The sequence below is a fragment of the Rhamphochromis longiceps genome, linkage group LG4 (assembly GCF_057381845.1).
Source record: "Rhamphochromis longiceps isolate RC_006_pf linkage group LG4, R_longiceps_female_GT1.1, whole genome shotgun sequence".
In the NCBI taxonomy this organism is placed as follows: domain Eukaryota; kingdom Metazoa; phylum Chordata; class Actinopteri; order Cichliformes; family Cichlidae; genus Rhamphochromis; species Rhamphochromis longiceps.
Genome location: NC_140560.1, coordinates 5,643,083 through 5,660,877, shown reverse-complemented (window position 1 = coordinate 5,660,877; position 17,795 = coordinate 5,643,083). Strand labels below are relative to the sequence as shown.

The 17,795-nt window shown below is 38.1% G+C and overlaps 1 long non-coding RNA gene and 1 pseudogene across 2 annotated transcripts; both read left to right on the top strand.

Moving 5' to 3' along the window:
• The first annotated feature begins 1,947 nt into the window (after positions 1-1,947).
• LOC146670891 (uncharacterized) lies at positions 1,948-5,223 on the top strand. 2 transcript variants are annotated; one of them, XR_014911383.1, is made up of 8 exons: positions 1,948-2,075; positions 2,538-2,577; positions 2,723-2,769; positions 3,082-3,126; positions 3,964-3,993; positions 4,455-4,523; positions 4,730-4,804; positions 5,200-5,223. It is a non-coding gene; the product is annotated as an uncharacterized LOC146670891 (long non-coding RNA). The 2 variants fall into 2 exon arrangements; XR_014911382.1 differs by lacking the exon at positions 5,200-5,223 and having other exon boundaries at positions 4,730-5,070.
• Positions 5,224-15,254: 10,031 nt separating this feature from the next.
• Positions 15,255-16,014, top strand: LOC146670890 (uncharacterized; annotated as a pseudogene).
• The last annotated feature ends 1,781 nt before the right edge of the window (positions 16,015-17,795 follow it).

The window sequence follows — 17,795 nt, the reverse complement described above, 5'->3', positions numbered from 1 at the left end:
TTCGGTTCGGCTCACTAAAAAGAGCCGGCTCTTTCGGCTCCGAACCGGCTCTTCAGGTTGTTTTGTTGCTTTAATTAATTTATTATTAACAATAATATAAAATTATGCACAAAAGGAATTACTAACATAAAAACAAGTGGTTTTATTTATATATGTTTATATATAAATATATGCGGTGGCCCCTAGAGACAAAACACGTACAAACTCCAAAACACATTTCTAGCATGAACTGAACTTCCAAAGCAGAGCTACTAGATCACTTAAATTACACAATTGAAAGCATGTGTGTATTGTTTGTGTATTTATACACAGGCACTCATATATATATTCAAATAATTGAAAAAAAAGTTCATTTACCTGTTACTATGACACACCAAATCCGGTCGTTGGTACTTGCTGGCTTGTGTAGCCACAAGATAACAAAGGCTCAACACTGCGCCCAGCATCCTGGAGCACTTCTGTTGTCTTTTGTACGTGTTTTGAGTTTTTATGTGCTTCTGAGTTTTTATATGCTTCTGAGTTTTTACGTGCTTCGGAGTTTGTACGTGTTTTTACGTGTTTTGGAGTTTGTACGTGTTTTTGAGTTTGTACATGCTTCAGAGTTCGTACGTGATTTGAAGTTTGTATGTGCTTTGTCTCTAGGGGCCACCGTAAATATACTTTTATTTATTCACTCCACATAAAATGTAATGAATAAATCATATAATACAAAAATCAACTATTCACATTTCAAGTTTTAACTATTTAAATTTTCAGCTTTTTCCTTTCACAAATTTAAAGTGAAAAGAACACAAAACACTGCAAACCACAACACAATTAAATATAAATTATAATATGAAAACTAAAAGAACATGTACATTCTCTGTCATATGGACCTGCATGAATAAACTTTCTCAATCCTTTATCATCTGCAACCGAAAATAGTTGTGGATGATTACTATACCTTTCTAATGTTGTTGTCCCTGCCTCTCTTTCTCTCTCTCTGGCTCTGTTCCTGTGCTACTGAGTGTAACTACCGCCCCTCCCCCCTCTGCCCAGCGTAAAGCACAAGGCTCGCGTGCAGAGTGAAGCGGAAAAAAAGTGCGAGAGAGAGGCTGAGAGAAAAAAAAAAAAAAAAACAAACCACGTGACGGCTCGCGATAAGGAGCCGGCTCGCGTCGTTCACGTCAAAGAGCCGGCTCTAAGAGCCATTTCGTTCGCGAACGACCCATCACTATTACCTTTGCTTGAATGACGGCGTACTCACAACGTGGAGGCTTAAAAATAGCCAAATCTTGTACCCAGTCCTTGGTGAATTGGATGTGCGCCTCCAGAGATTTATAATTGCGAAATTGGTGCGCCGTGTATGCTCTGACTCCACAGACAAGGTATGAGAGTAGATCATGCTAAGTCAATAGCGGTTTGGTCTTCAGGGTTTCTACTCCACGGCTATATTTCATACGGGTCCACATTTCAACAATCAAGTACCGTCTCTTTGCATCTGGACAGAATCTGTCTCTATACCGTCATTTTCTTTTGAGCTACGTTTCAGAATGGTTCGTAGCAATCTTGTTTTGATTCGTGACCTGCCAAGATGGTGCTGCGCTCCCACAATGCATTGCGACATTACGTCAACTCCAAAGCCCTTTGCGTGCAGGAGTGTATGCGCATGCGCATTGCCACGGTGGTTTAAAAAATAAAGATATAATGAAAAGTAATTAATAAAAATTAAACATTTAAACATTCCCACAAATGTGCAATGAACGTGCAAAAACTCTCTTTAGTAGTTGTTACTGTTTCTTTCTTTCTTCTTTTTTTTTTTTTTTGAAAAATAACGACGTCTCTGAGGCGCGAAATCTGACAGCGAGAGGAACGGCCGGATACAGGAGACGGGAAGAAACAAGCCGATTATGTTCGCGTTAATTAAGTGGTTGGAAGATGTAAAATTCTCAATTCTGCCAACTGAACATATACGAGATTTTAATGAGGACGAATAATTAGCCGGCATGGAGGAAACGGACCTTTATTTCGTGGAGTGGCGACAAGAAGCCAAGGCGGGTGGCCAGTCTAAGAAGCCTCCATCATCAAGCTAGCAGGTGCCTTTTCCCATATAATATTACTTTATTCTCGTGTATTTGGAACGGAAGCGTAGAGCTGCCACCCAGGCAAAAGAGAAATATAAGTATATCACGTTATAACGTGAAAAGTTTATCGTTCTAACAATATACTATCATGTTTGAACAACATTGTACGAAAAATGTACATAATTATCACGTCCGTACAATATTGTGCGAACGTGACAATTATGTATATTATAATAACGTGATATTATATTATACAAACATGAAAAGCATAATGTTAGAACAATAAACATTTCACGTCATAACGTGATACAGCTCTATTTTTCTTTTGCCTGGGTGGCAGCTCCACGCTTCCATAATTTGGTATCAAAATATGTAACTTAATTAATTATATTGTGACGTACTTTTGCCTTTTCTTATTATTCTGCCTTCTCAATAACTATCAAAGCCTATTCACATTTAATTTGGCTTTCACAGAAATCCTACCTCTCCTTCTGGCTACAGAGTACTTACCAAGGTTAGAAACAAAGAACAGTTATGCTTTATTAATGTTCGCTAATTACAATGTTCCACATTTCCTTGCTTTTTAAGTCATTTTTAGGCTTTTTAGAGTTTTTGTTTTTTATTTTTTTAGCAGTAATGTTTCTGCCTATTTATTTCAGCCCATGAAATCGAATGCAGATCTTCCTAATGTGAGATTTACATAAATGTAAGTAATTTTGTTTGTCATTGTCATTAATGTTGTTGCTGTTGTTGTTTTTGTGCAGTTTGCAATCATATAAACCTAGCAAGCATCAGTCAGCACAGTGACTAACCTAAACAGATTCTTGCTTTATTCACATATATTATATGTAATTACATATACCTGCACATTGTACCTAGGGTTGCAGCCACTTGGCCCCACCCCATTGTTGTGACAGCCCTGATTGTACTTATACACTGCATCTGAACAGGGAACAGTCTGCCACATTAATGTATTTTTAAGTGACTTGTTTGTAATACATGAATTTGTTTTTTACAGATGTCAAAGTCTCAACCTCATGCTGCCCTCCCCCATCCTCCTAAAGTAAGTATTTGTTGTTGTAGTTTTTTATGCGGTGTCTGTGTCACATGCTAATCATAATTATTGAAATAACTGTTTTCTAACAGATTTTCCAAAACACTAGTTATGTTTGTTGTCATTCAGACCAATACTACTGCTTAGACATTGTTTAGTGGTCATGCATGTTTGACAAGCTCGTTATGATACCAAAACAGTAGGCCTATCACAATAATCGATATATCGACTTAACACACAATACATGTACATGACCTCAATAATTGTTGATGATGTAATTTATCCGCCATTATATTTACAAAAATAAAATATAATGATAACAAAACAATAACATTAAATAACATTGTTTTCTATTTGTTAGAAAATTTACTATTTATTCAAGTTTTTAAGGTATCTAATATTTTGATTCCTAATTTCAATGATCTAAATACTTTAAGAATTAGATGTTGGTTTGTCAATTGAAAGTGTGTAGATCTTGCATTATTATGGTGTTATATTATGATTATACATTCAAAGACATAAAATGGTCTTAAAATGACAATGACATAACTTGTCGCAATTGTTTATGGGGCAATATACCGACCAACAAAAAGTCGCTATCGTAACAGGCCTTCAAAACAGACGGTTTTATGATTGATAAATTCAAAAAATAAATACATTTAATTTCTCTGAGATTCTCTAATATTCAGTTACAGTTCACAACACAGTTACCCGTACATGCAGTATTATACTGTAAATATAAATCTCTGCATTTAGCATCCCACTAGAAGCGTCACAGTTACTGCCTCTTTTTTTTTTTTACAAATACCTGTACTATCACTAACACATTTACTGTTTTACTTTTAGCCTGTGGATACAAATGCAGATTTCCTTAATGTAAGTTGTGCATTTTAATTACATCATGTTATTTTTATTATTATTTATTTATTTATTTTATTTTACATTCAAATATTTCAAGCTTCTTGGTTAAAGAAGCTTGATTGCTAGTAGGTAAAGAATAGTTCACCTATAATTCATATTCCCAATTAATTTCTCACCTCTGATTGAATGCCTTTGTTTGTTTTCCTTTTGACTATAACAAAACATTTTTGCTGGATATATATGGTGAATTTATATGCATAGATACAGTCGTAGTGCTTGACACATGCAAACAGCAGTAGATGTACTAAAAAGGAAATAATTACAATCATGATGTTGATTGCTGATGTCAGTATATATATTTTAGAGGAATGTTTTGTTTTTCACCCAAAATGAACTATATTGCTTCAGAAGAGATTTATTACCCTACCGGACTCTTATATATTGTTCTGTTTTTTGTTTGTTTTTGTTATTTTCAGGTTCAATGGTGCGTGTTCTTCTAATGGCCGCCTTCCCACTGGAGGTTTTGATCCACAGCAATTTAAAAGGTAATCAGCTTTGAAAGTCAGTTCAAATGGTTAGCTAATAGTACTTTAAAAAGCCTACAACTCTGTCACCAGTTTCTTTACCAAAAATTACCCATAAAAGTATCGCTCAATAGCATATATTGTAGTTCAAATGTTTAGTTGTACAAATATCAAATTTTTGGAAATCTAAAACTAGTCAAACACTCAAATGTTCATGCTTTTTATAGGAGGACAGAGCAAAACGGACATCGGCGCAGAGTGAAGAACTGCCCTTGATAAGGACACTATGACAGCCATATATAGTAAGTGAAGACTTTCTGTGTATCTAAAATTGCATACAGCACAAGTAACTTACTTTGCAACCATTAAAATAGGTTGTAAAGTAAGTTACCAATACAAATAGGTGATGATGCATTGTAGTGGTTGGTCTCAGACAAAGAAGGTCAACAGATTTATGAATGCTGGAAGGTAAGGAGAGACGACCAAAAGGGGTGTTAGCATTACTGTAATGTGAACTGGATAGACTTCCCATCTAGGAAAAAAAAGAGGTAAAATTATGCGTAAAATATATCTGTATTAATATCTGTATCTATATAAACAGAAATATCTGTTTGCTAAATGAAGCCAGCTAACATAAATCACATTTTTATTTTAACTCTGATAAAAGTAATAGAACTGTGACTTTTGTTTGTTACAGTGGCGGTAAGGAAGGGGTTTCCCAGTGTGTCCAGAAGGGCTTTGAGGATTGCCGTGAAAGCTGGGGGAACTGAGACTGCTGGAAAAGGAAAAGAAATTACATTTTAAGTATGCTGACTTATGTTCATACAATCACAGACACATATACACACGTGTGTGTGTGTGTGTGTGTGTGTGTGTGTGTGTGTGTGTGTGTGTGTGTGTGTGTGTATATATATATATACATACACACACACACACACACATATATGTGTGTGTGTGTTTCTTTTAGAATGTTTGAGTATGTAATGAGAATAAACTTATAAAATGAATATTCCTTGCTTGATTGATATGCTATATGTATGTTTTAAACATCAAATAAAGATTTCTTTCAGATGTTACATGTGAATGTGTTTTCTTAGAAATATATGAAGGGTTAAATTTATATTTTTTGAATGATTTTAAATAAATTTAAATTATATTAATAAAATATATTTCAAAATACATTTCAAAATATACAAAAAATGGCCAAAAAATATATGTGCTAAAAAACATTTCAAAATTTAAAATGTATTTTAGCACATATATTTTTTGGCCATTTTTTGTATATTTTGAAATATATTTCAAAATGTATTTTAAAATATATTTTTTTACCGTATGGGATCACTATGGCATTACTGAGAGTTGAAAAACTGTCTAAAGTCTTTCATCTTTAATAAAATGATCAGCGTTCTGCTCTACCAGGTAAAACAATTGAGTTTAACATCCAGGCATCCATGAAAACGGAATTTATGACATTTAACGGAGTTAGAAGTTAGCAGGGAGTTAGCTCGCTAGCTTCTATCTAAATACAATATAGCATGTCCTGACTGCGGGGTTTTGGAAACAAATTAAAGCGTACAGCTCTGCTATCACTTCCAGCATAAATGAAGACAGAAAACTAAACAGCAGTGACGTTTGTAGGGTTACTGAAGTTGGGCTAGCTGGTATATAATGATGTGCTACGTGACCGCTAGCGACACAGCTATTTTAGCATAATATAAACAAGCTAACTTTTTTTCCACTCGATAAAAGTTAACGTGAGTGTTCTCGGTGGTCAGGAACAAATGTAATCGCATGGCAGGATGCTGTAAAAGGACCAAACTTCAGCCAGGAGAACAACTGAGATAATCCATCCACAATACGAGGTTAGTCATTCATATACTGCTGCATGGGCTGGGCTGTAGTTACATCCTAAGGTTTTAAAAACTGAGCTTAAATAAATGATTAGCGGTAATAAAAGCCGAGGGAGGTCAACAGTGATCACTGACTGTTTTAGGAGATTTTTGAGATCAAATAGAAGAAAATACAAAACATTAAACATGTTAACAACACAAAAGCCATATTAAACGCAGACTACTTTAGACCCAGAAGCAGGATTCGTCGCGTCATCACTGAACAACCGGATAGGTTTAATTTGGAATTCAAAAATGGGTTTGGACATGGGGCTTTTGAAAATCAGTCTTTTAAATTGAAATTTGAAAACTTTTTTGAAAAGAGGTTTTTAAAAAGCATTTTCAAAAATAGTTGTTTTTTTTTTTTAAATTGGAATTAAAAAATGGTTTTTGTAATGAGATGAGATATTTAGAAAAACATTTTGAAAATCAGTTTTTTAAATTTGAAAATGGTTTTTGAAATGAGGTTTTTAAAAAGCATTTTTTAAAAATCACTTTTTTAATGTGGAATTCAAAAATGAATTTACAAATGGAGTATTTATTCTACAATTCATTATTTAATCAAAATTGTTTTATCTCGATGCGCGTGGCTCACAACTGATGTCGATGGAAATGTAAAGTTTCTCTGGGCAGCTGCAAATAAACAAAAAACATCAGAAAGCAAAGAGGTAGAACCCATACTTTCTGATATACTAATTACATTTACTAAGTCAGAGCCTATGTCAGATGCCTATCTACTTTTGCTGCCCCTTGTGTCTTTAGGTTTGATTAGTCCCAGCTGTGTTTCCACCTGTTCCCAATACTTCCGTTAATCCTGCCTGTTTATTTTAGGCTACGTCCACACGTGCATGGGTATTTTTGAAAACTGAGCTTTTCTGGGGGGGGTTTAAATCCTGTCCACGCATGCAGTTTTGAAAAAAATATCTCCACATGTAAACACTAAAAACAAAATGTTGCCCAATCACAAGTCTTAAAGCCTAGGAGGGAAAGACTAAACGTGTTTGTGCCCTCACAAAACCTTAAGTTTCTGGAAAGGCAGCTAATTTTGTGTTACTTTTTAAGTGCCTTCATCATTTCGAATGTTAATAACTAAATAAAGTATTTTAGTTGGTGTAGACTCACAACTTAGGAATGAACAAAATACATACAACATTCATAATTTTATTTTTTTAAATAATTTACAAAACCGACTGGATTTGGGTTATGAGAGCATCTGTGTAGAACAGCGGTCCCCAACCCCCGGGTCTCTGACCGGTACCGGTCTGTGAGTCGTTTGGTACCGGGCCGCGAGAGTAGAGGCTCAGGTCTGAAACGTATGGTTTTTATTGGTTTTCAGCGTTATTTTGTTACTCTTTGTATCGTTAACTCGGTCTTCCTGGGTCTTTTGTTATGAATAAATGTTATTTTTTTCGGTACCGGTACTACTTTTATTTTGTTGTATTTATCCGCAACACCTTAAAGGCCGGTCCGTGAAAATATTGGCGGGCATAAACCGGTCCGTGGCGCAAAAAAGGTTGGGGACCGCTGGTGTAGAATGTAGAAGCCATGTCCGAAGTTTTAAGATTACTTTTCCGTGTTCCGAATCCTGCATTTGGGTTCTTCCTTCTGTCTGCCACAGCACACACCTTGACAATTTCAGTCCTTCATTAACAAAAATTATATTTTGAATTTTCATTTTTTTTACTGTTTTATTCTTATGTTGCAGAAAACACAATCTAGTTGCACCTGAATACAATTAGCAGGTCATTAGCAACACTCTTGACTGCATGCTGAGGTGGCAATTCAGCCATTTAATTTATGTTACAGCAGCTCATGAGTGAACATGGTGCAATAAAAGTACCTTTTTTTTTTTTTTTTTTTTTTTGTAAAACACTTACATTTTCTTAAATTTACTTGAGTAGGGGTAGGATTAGGGGTTGCCACTTCATATTTACAATTTGGTGGTGAAACGATTGCAGGTATAATTAATTGGTTTGATTACTGCAATGTGAAGGACCTTCTGTGACAAACTACTGGTTTGTATTTATGGGAGATGGTGTTACAGCCCTCGCAGAGCCCCCTCCTGAAATTGCCCTCGTGTAGGTGTGTCCTGCCATCTCTCCTGCCTTAGGTGCCACCTTGTTTTATTCAGCTGACGCCCATCAGCAATAAAGAGTACTTAAGGCCAGAGAAAGGCGAGCTCTCGTGCTAGAGAGGCTTGACCTGTGTGTGTGTGTGTGTGGTGGTTGAGTGCTCCTGCTCTGTGGAGAGGAGTCTGTTTAGGGTTTTTCCCTTCCCCTTCTTTCTTTAAAAAGGTGATAGTGGCTTGTCTGTCTGTTTTTGCTTATTTTAGGACACTCAAATTTAACCATTTTGCTTCCCTGTCTCCTCTTCCATCCTGGATACCTTTTTGTTGTTTTCCCTCATCCCCTGGACCTCTTTAGGGGAATGCAAGTCAGGTCAAAGCTTTCTGGACTGAAAACACAATTCAATTATATCCAAAGCATAATTATTGCATTTGTTTTTAAATATTTTCACATTACAGATAACATTCAGTAGGAATTTTTCTACTTCTACACATCACTGAATGCATGTTTTCCATGCATAATTTTGATAGACCTGCCTCTTTAATAATATAAAACATTAACCTTTTGATCTTGATTTCTATTTCTGATATTCTTGTTTTGCAAACATTTTTCATCTTCTCATCCTGCCACAAAAACATAACCCTCACCCACTCACAAATGTTTCATGTTGACCAGATGGGCAACTGTTGCCCTTGTTCCCCATCCAAGTAGTCCTTGTGTAACATTTGTCTAGCTCAAGGGTCAGCAACCTTTAAGACCCAAAGAGCCATTTGTACCCGGTTTGCACGGAAAAGAAAACACTGGGAGCCGCAAATACTTTTTGACATCTAAAATGAAGACTAACAATGCACACTGGTTGTTTTTACCTTTTATGCTTTGTATAAAAAAAACTAGTGTGTTGCTTATGAAATCCATGAAAGGCTACAAAGTAAATTAAATTTTATTTATCTAATGAACACATTTTTAACACTTTATTTTTTGTTATAATTTTTTAAAAACATCCAGTTGAAGGTCTCTTTTAAATGAATTGAGAAGCTGAACTTAAATTATCCATGTAGCAAACAAAAACTGATCCTTATATCGCCTTTGGGCTTTCGGAGTGTGTAGAGCCTTGACCTGAATTTTAAAAATAATTGGAGAAAAGCACTATGCTCCTAAAAAAATGAATAATATTCTCAAAATATCTGCATAAATATTTATTTTACCTGGTTAATGTGTATGGCGGGGCGTGGCCTGCAGTGCTGCTGCAGGAGAGGTGGTCGCACCTGAGCGTCATCCGCAATCACTCCTCGCCGCCTTAAAGTCTGCTGTTGTGTTATGTGTCGGGCTGTGTGCTGGAAAGCTAAAGCCAGCTGCATGTGTGAAAAGTGGTCAATAAAGAGAAGCTGAAAAGGATGTTCATGCAAACATCATTGGGTCTGCCGTAGTTTACAATGGGACTCCTGCTCCTAAACCTCTGCGCACAGCGTCGGCGGACAGGGGCTGTACGAAGTCACTTTCGTCTTTACGTAGGACTGCAAGCTGTCGTCTGTGAGGTGTGAGCGGTTTTTGTTTCGACAATCCACAAATTAGGCATGGTAGGCCGCTCTCGTCAGAAGTAAATGCAAATAAATCTACCCAGGCATCATTAAATCTTCTTCAGATAATTTTCTTTTTTTTACATTTCTCCATACTGAAAGTCTCGATAAATGCACGTCGTTTCGGCAGATATACCGGCTTCTGCGAGTGTGACTGAAAAATAATTTAAAAATCATTTAATTATTTTGAGCGATGAAAAATAAAATATCATTTTATTTTTATATTTCAAGATCATGATAATCTTCTCATTTAGAACTAAAAGTTAAAAAAATAGCACAAATAAAATACACTTCAGCTAAATACTTTTACAGTTTTCCCAAACCATGGAGCCGCAGTATAAACCCCTTAGCAGTCCTACAAATTTTGCCTAAAATTTGTGAAAAAGGCATATCCAAAATAAATTGCATGCTGCTCTTGAACCATTTGGAGTATATGCATGGTTTTGGTCTCTTTTGAAAGGAGACAATCTGTAGTTTGTTCCTGAGGTGTCAGAATCACTTTATGTCATACTGCTATTGAGTAATAGAACTTTGAACACACTAAAAAAGAGAGAGAAAAAAATCCGCCCAAGTTTTTTTTTTGTAAGGAATGCATGCAGATGCCTACCTTGTGAGGTATTAGCTGGAAAACACAACAGGATCAAAGCATGAAGCCTTACCAAGCCACAATTCAAATTTGATAACAATATCTTAGAAAATGAGTGTTCTATGCAAGTTTATTTAGGTCTATGTATAGGCGCTACCCAAAAAAGGCCACTTGGAGACTCCAAATGGCCCTTTGTAACAATCAACACATAAAAGGCTGTAATTCTTGAATGCTTTTATGTACAGTCCTAATTTTGGTCTCTAATTAAAGGTTACACTCAGAGCTATTCTTACATCCAGATTTATTGTCAATACTTTACAAAATTACAGGAGCATAAACATTATACAGTGTTTTTTTTTCAATTTTGAAACAAATGTAAAGGGAAAAAAAAGTATTATGGCATTAAAACTCACTATATATACACATTATGTATATGCATCTGTGGGTGTATAAATATATATATAGTTTTTCACACAAATGTATTTTTACAATTATATTTTTTAGAGATCATTGGCATCATGCCAGTCTTTATAACAATCTCGACTTGGCAAAAAGCACAAAGGCACATCACAGGAGGAGCACTTTACTGGTGTCTTTGCCTGGCAGTGTCTGCACCTCAGACGACCTGTGGTGCTGTGTCCACTGATATGCACAGGCTTGTGATGTGCTCTGTTTGGAGAGGGTGATGGTGCGGGCGATGGAGCAAGGCTGCCAGCTGCCGCTGCCAGCTCCTCAATAAGTGTCTCCCGAAAAGCCTTTTGGTGCATGGGTACCTCTCCTTTACCCTTTGTGATGCTCTTGTGAAGCAGGAAGGCATTCACAACAGCAATGTCCAGAAAATGATAAAAAAATGTCTTATACCACCTCTGAGTCTTGTGGATGACTTTATAGTAGTTTATCAAGGCATCGGAGTGGTCCACCCCACCCATGCACCTGCATTGACAGAAAAAACAAGAACAAACATATATATATATATATATATATATATATATATATATACACACACACACACACACACACACACACACACACACACACACACACACACACACACACACACACACAATATAAACACAGCAGGAGTTAGTAAAAACGCATCAAACACACAGAGGAGCAGGCGCGCACACACACAAAGGCGCACACACACACAAAGGCACACATACAAACAGTAATATCATTGTATGATATAATAAACACTTACATGTCGAGAGTAGCGTCTCCTCCATCCAAAAAAATATCCTCTGCTACCGAGTCAACAAAGGAAACATCACTGTCTTCTTCGGAAATATCTTCCTCCGACTGATCACTGTCACGCCGAGTGCATTGTTCGAGGACTTCTTCCAGTGAGAAGTAAGTTTTCCTCTTTGCCATTTTGTACTTACAAAGCTCCTTTGGTCGCAAGTTCTCTCAAAATGCTGTATGAACACAGACGCTGTCGTCGCTATGAAAGTTTACGCAAAAGCGCACGAGTGACAAAAACCTTTTGCGCATGCAAATAAAAGGGGAAAAACAAGTGTCCTCCCCCTTAAGCTGCATATCAATCTTCTTTAAAGATCATTGGCTATCTGATACGCCAATCATTTTGACACTCTGCCACAATTGGAAGAAGTTACTGCCCATCAAAGGGGGGCTGGCCAGACCGCTGACCACCAGCTGTGTTTGGCTATCGCTGCTTGTTCACACCTGTGTGAAGCACCCATTGGTTCAAATGAGGTGTCAATCGAAAGTGCAGAGGTCAGCGGCCATTTTGAGATCAAAATACCCGGAATATTTACATGTCAAGAGCTGCTAATGCTTCAGGAAGCACCGAAAATAGGATTATTCGCCGGCTACTTTGAAACAATACTATTACATTCAGTGGATGTTTATCAACATATAAATGTCTCAGAGACTAAATATTGGACTGATTTGGATTGCCTGGACTCTTGGCAGTCTAACTACACCGTTTTTGTTGGAATATTATGAACCAGTGGACTAACAGGTGCTTTATATGTGAGTACAGACCTTATTGTTATTGTTTTTTTTCGATGTTGGCAGCCTGACATAAACACTAATTGTACCTGCTATGTTGATTCTATCTTGAAATGCTTTACATCGTTCGAATCACGAGAATCTCAGCTTTCCAAATATATATAACATGTTTAGCTTCTTTTTTGATAAGTTTTTGTACGTAACCAATTAGTCCCCTAAACCATCCAATGTACCGTGGGCGGTACGTCCGACTGCTAACAGGTATAAACACTAAAGAGCCGCATGCAGGTTGCCGACCCCTGGTATAGCTACACAGCCTGCATCTAACGGTTCTTTAAAGACTGTTGTATTAACCATGCTTTTCAGTTTCATTTCATAAACACAACACTGTATGCATTTCCAACTCTTTATTACAATTCTTTTCATATAAATACGTCACATTTGAAAACTCTTTAAACTGCTGTTCAACCCCCCCTCCCATTTCTAATCTATAATTCTTTTTTTTTTTTTTTTTAAACATTCTCAACGACACACAAACCAAAAATACTTCCATACTCCCACTGACTTTTTTTTTTTTTTGTGTGTGTGTGTGTGATAATAGGAACTCGTTTCCTTCTTCACTGCCGAACACTGAGGAGGGAGTAGAAGAAAAACATGTAGCAGCCAGAGCGTAACAGGGGAACAAAACAGTCAGGTCAAACCTTTCTTTGGACACAATTTAGCATCTGTTTGAAAACAAATGATTGATATTACTTCTAAATGCATAAAAACACTAATGGCTTCTAAAACCTAAAGCAATATCAATTCTGATGGCTGCACAAATACTAACCTCCCGTTCTATTGTTATAAGCCCCACATTTGTTGAGCTCCTTAAGGTTAGTCACAGGAGCCAGGGGATGTAAAAGATCCTCAGCTTTTACAAGAACGTCTTCTTCTGCAAAAAGACGGGCAGGTGCCTTGAAAAACTGGGTCCGTGCAGTGATGTCTATGTCTTTAGGGGGAGCTTTATCTCTTAGTTCATGCCCCTTAATTATATAGGAGACCCCCACTTTGGAGAAACTCATCAGACATGTTGTTTTTACTACCATCTCCCCATCGGTGATGGCTGCCACTTTACTACACTTTGTAATAAGTGGTTTAACCACTTCCTCTTTCGGATCCCAGGTGAACACCTTGACCTGGTTGCACATTTTCAAAGTATTTCTCTGAAAATATAAACTCTCACAGAGTAGGACCCAAATGCAGGACTCTCTGGTATGAATATTCATCCTTGAATCCTGTGCATGCTCCAGCTGTGTGTGTGTGTGTGTGTGTGTGTGTGTGTGTGTGTGTGTGTGTCCGTGCAGTGTCTTCTGCCAGTGATAGTGATCTGTTTCCGCTCCCTTTGTTACCAAATACTGTGTTGCTTGCTTTGTCCCCTCATGTCAATGATCCTGCTGGAAACCACAGAAACAGCCATTAGAAACTTTTCACCAGTGGCAAACAAACACTTTAAAACATCTAAGCTCACGGACTACACTGGCAGATTCTCACGATCCAGCATTGACGGAAGCTCAGCCACTCTAAGTAGCTCCAAAGGGTCCCGGAATCCACAGAAACCAGGACACCAACACGCACAGACACATACCTGTTTTCATGATATATCGGTACGAATGACAAACATGTGACAAATGGGTACATGCTTTTCCGAAGGTCCTAGAGGCATGGGAATCACAAAGTGTGACCCATGCGTCCAGTAACATGCCCATCTGTTGAGATTTTGGCTAGGGCTCTCTTGCTTGTTTAAACTAAAAACAGACCCAGGAAAGGACTGAGCAACTTACGACCAACGCAATAGACTTAAAGACAAATTTAAAATTAAATGAAAGTAAAGTTAATTTTAACTGATACAGCATTCCACCTGAACCTGCATTTTATAGTTCTATCTATTCATTTTTCTTTTTAATGCTATCATCCTGTTGTTGTTGATGTAGTACTTTACAGCAACCCAGTCTCTGCCTTTCAGAGCTGCCGGCTCTGCTTGGAGGCAGGAGTCACATACCTTTTTACCTGGTACTTTGCAGCTTGTTATGAAATGAAACGTGTGCTGCTCAACAGCCTTCACTTCATCATTTGTCCACTTGCTTCTCACCTTCCCAGCTGTCATAAATGGAAACAAAAAACATCTCAATGCGAAAGCAAGAAAGACAATATTCTAGTTAATAATGTGAATACGGAATGTTCTTATGAATACATGACTGAACATGGAGTCCATGTTCCTGACTTCTAACTTCTCCTGCTGTTGTCAAAAGAGCTCTCAACACTGATGTAAAGCAATCCATTTCCCAAGAAATCCAATCATACACTAAACAAAAATATAAACGCAACACCTTTGTTTCTGCTCCGATTTGACATGGGATGGACATAAAGACCTAAAAGTCACTCCAGATACACAATATTACCATCCCTCCCAAACATTGTTCACAAATCAGTTTAAATGTGTGATAGTGAGCACTTCTGCTTTGCTGAGATAATCCATCCCACCTCACAGGTGTGCCACATCAAGATGCTGATCTGACATCATGAGTAGTGCACAGGTGTACCTCAGACTGCCCACAATAAAAGGCCACCCTGGAATGTGCAGTTTTTTGCTTTATTGGTGGTCTGGGGACCCAGAACCGGTCAGTATCTGGTGTGACCACCATTTGCCTCATGCAGTGCAACACATAGTCTTCGCATGGAGTTTATCAGATTGTCAATTGTGGAATGTTGGTCCACTCCTCTTCAATGGCTGTGCGAAGTTGTTGGATATTAGTGGGAACTGGTACACGCTGTCGTATACACCGGTCAAGCACATCCCAAACATGCTCATTGGGTGACATGTCCGGTGAGTATGCTGGCCATGCAAGAACTGGGACATTTTCAGCATCCAAGAACTGTGTACAGATCCTTGCAACATGGGGCCGTGCATTATCTTGCTGGAACATGAGGTGGTGTTCATGGATGTATGGCACAACAATGGGCCTCAGGATCTCATCACGGTATCTCTGTGCATTCAGAATGCCATCAATGAAATGCACTCGTGTTCTTCGTCCATAACAGATGCCTGCCCATACCATAACCCCACCACCACCATGGGCCACTCGATCCACAACATTGACATCAGCAATGCGCTCACCCACACGACGCCACACACGCTGTCTGCCATCTGCCCTGAACAATGTGAACCGAGATTCATCCGTGAAGAGAACACCTCTCCAACGTGCCAGACGCCATCGGATGTGAGCATTTGCCCACACAAGTCTGTTGCGGCGACGAGCTGGAGTCAGGTCAAGACCCCGATGAGGACGGCGAGCATGCAGTTGAGCCTCCCTGAGACGGTTTCTGACAGTTTGTGCAGAAATTGTTTGGTTATGCACACCAATTGTTCCAGCAGCTGTCTGAGTGGCTGGTCTCAGACGTTCTTGGAGGTGAACCTGCTGGATGTGGAGGTCCTGGGCTGGTGTGGTTACACGAGGTCTGCGGTTGTGAGGCCGGTTGGATGTGCTGCCATATTCTCGGAAACGCCTGTGGAGACGGCTTATGGTTGAGGGATGGACATTCAATGCACGGGCAACAGATCTGGTTGACATTCCTGCTGTCAGCATGCCAATTGCACGCTCCCTCATTGCTTGTGGCATCTGTGGCATTTTGCTGTGAGACAAAACTGCACATTCCAGGGTGGCCTTTTGTTGTGGGCAGTCTGAGGTACACCTGTGCACTACTCATGATGTCAGATCTGCATCTTGATGTGGCACACCTGTGAGGTGGGATGGATTATCTCAGCAAAGCAGAAGTGCTCACTATCACACATTTAGACTGATTTGTGAACAATGTTTGGGAGGGATGGTAATATTGTGTATCTGGAGTGACTTTTAGGTCTTTATGTCCATCCCATGTCAAATCGGAGCAGAAACAAAGGTGTTGCGTTTATATTTTTGTTGAGTGTATAAACCAATCAGCGCGAGGTTAGGTGACAAATAGGACAAAAATATCAAATTTGGTCAGAATAAAGATCAATTTGATGCTTTAAGGGAAAGTTTGGACTAACAAATGGTATAGCCAATTTCTTTCTGCTAAGATATTCACAAACAAGTAATTCTAATGTTTACATTGAGAAACCTTCACTCAAACTGATTGTTTTAATACAATCACAGGGCATTGCATTTATGCACTAGGCCCAACTGACACACATACTTGAAAAATGTGCAACCTGTTGGAAGAATGAAGTGTCTGTCACTCACTACTTGGTCTGTAGGTTGAGACAGGATCTCAACACTTGGTGTCTGCAACAAAAGACAACAATATGTCAGAAACATTTAAATCCCAAAAAAAACACATCTTGTGTTAAAATGTGTCCTCCATAAACATGCCAGTCCACTATTCACATGCTAATCCTTCTTTGTAATCAATGTAAGATGACATTCTGTGTTCTAACAATTATTTATTCATCTTTATTTTTCTGCTGTAGTGTAGTTTATTAAGCTACTAATTGAAAAAAATTATATTACGTGGTTTGAAAGTACCTGATTCGCTTTAGATTCAGCCCTTGGTCCTGTCACGTTTCTAGTGACATTACAGAGTACCTAATATTGTTATCATAATATACAGGTAATAATGCATAATTACCGGAATCTTTTGGTTGCATGGTCAGACTCTTCCTGCTCCAGAGAATTTCTTTAAGGATCGACCAAATACAGACAGCTGTCATCTGCATTTATGTACTGTGATGGATATCTCATTTTAAAAAGTACATAAATTAAGACTGTTATTTGAAGAAAATAAAAGTCACAGAAATGTTGCCTGTACTTACCAGTTACAAGTGAACATGGCTTTGTAGTTGTCACAGGTTTGACAACTACAATCTTGGAAATTAATAGCCAGTTTGCAGAATCTCTCACTCACTCACTCAAAATATTATAGCAACACACTTTCACTGACCTAAGGAGCATATTACATTTTTGGAATATGCAGAAAAACAATTTCAGCTGTGATAGGACAAAGCTTGAATTAAATATCCAATCACTCTACAGGACCCCCCCCCCCCCCCCCCCTTAATGTATGCCTGTGTTAGATATGGCTGATAACGGTACATTTAAATCTGAGACAGCTTTCAAAAACTCTGACCAACCGATGGGTCTCAAACCCTCAGAAGGTGTGTGTGTGTGTGGTTGTGACGGCTTTAA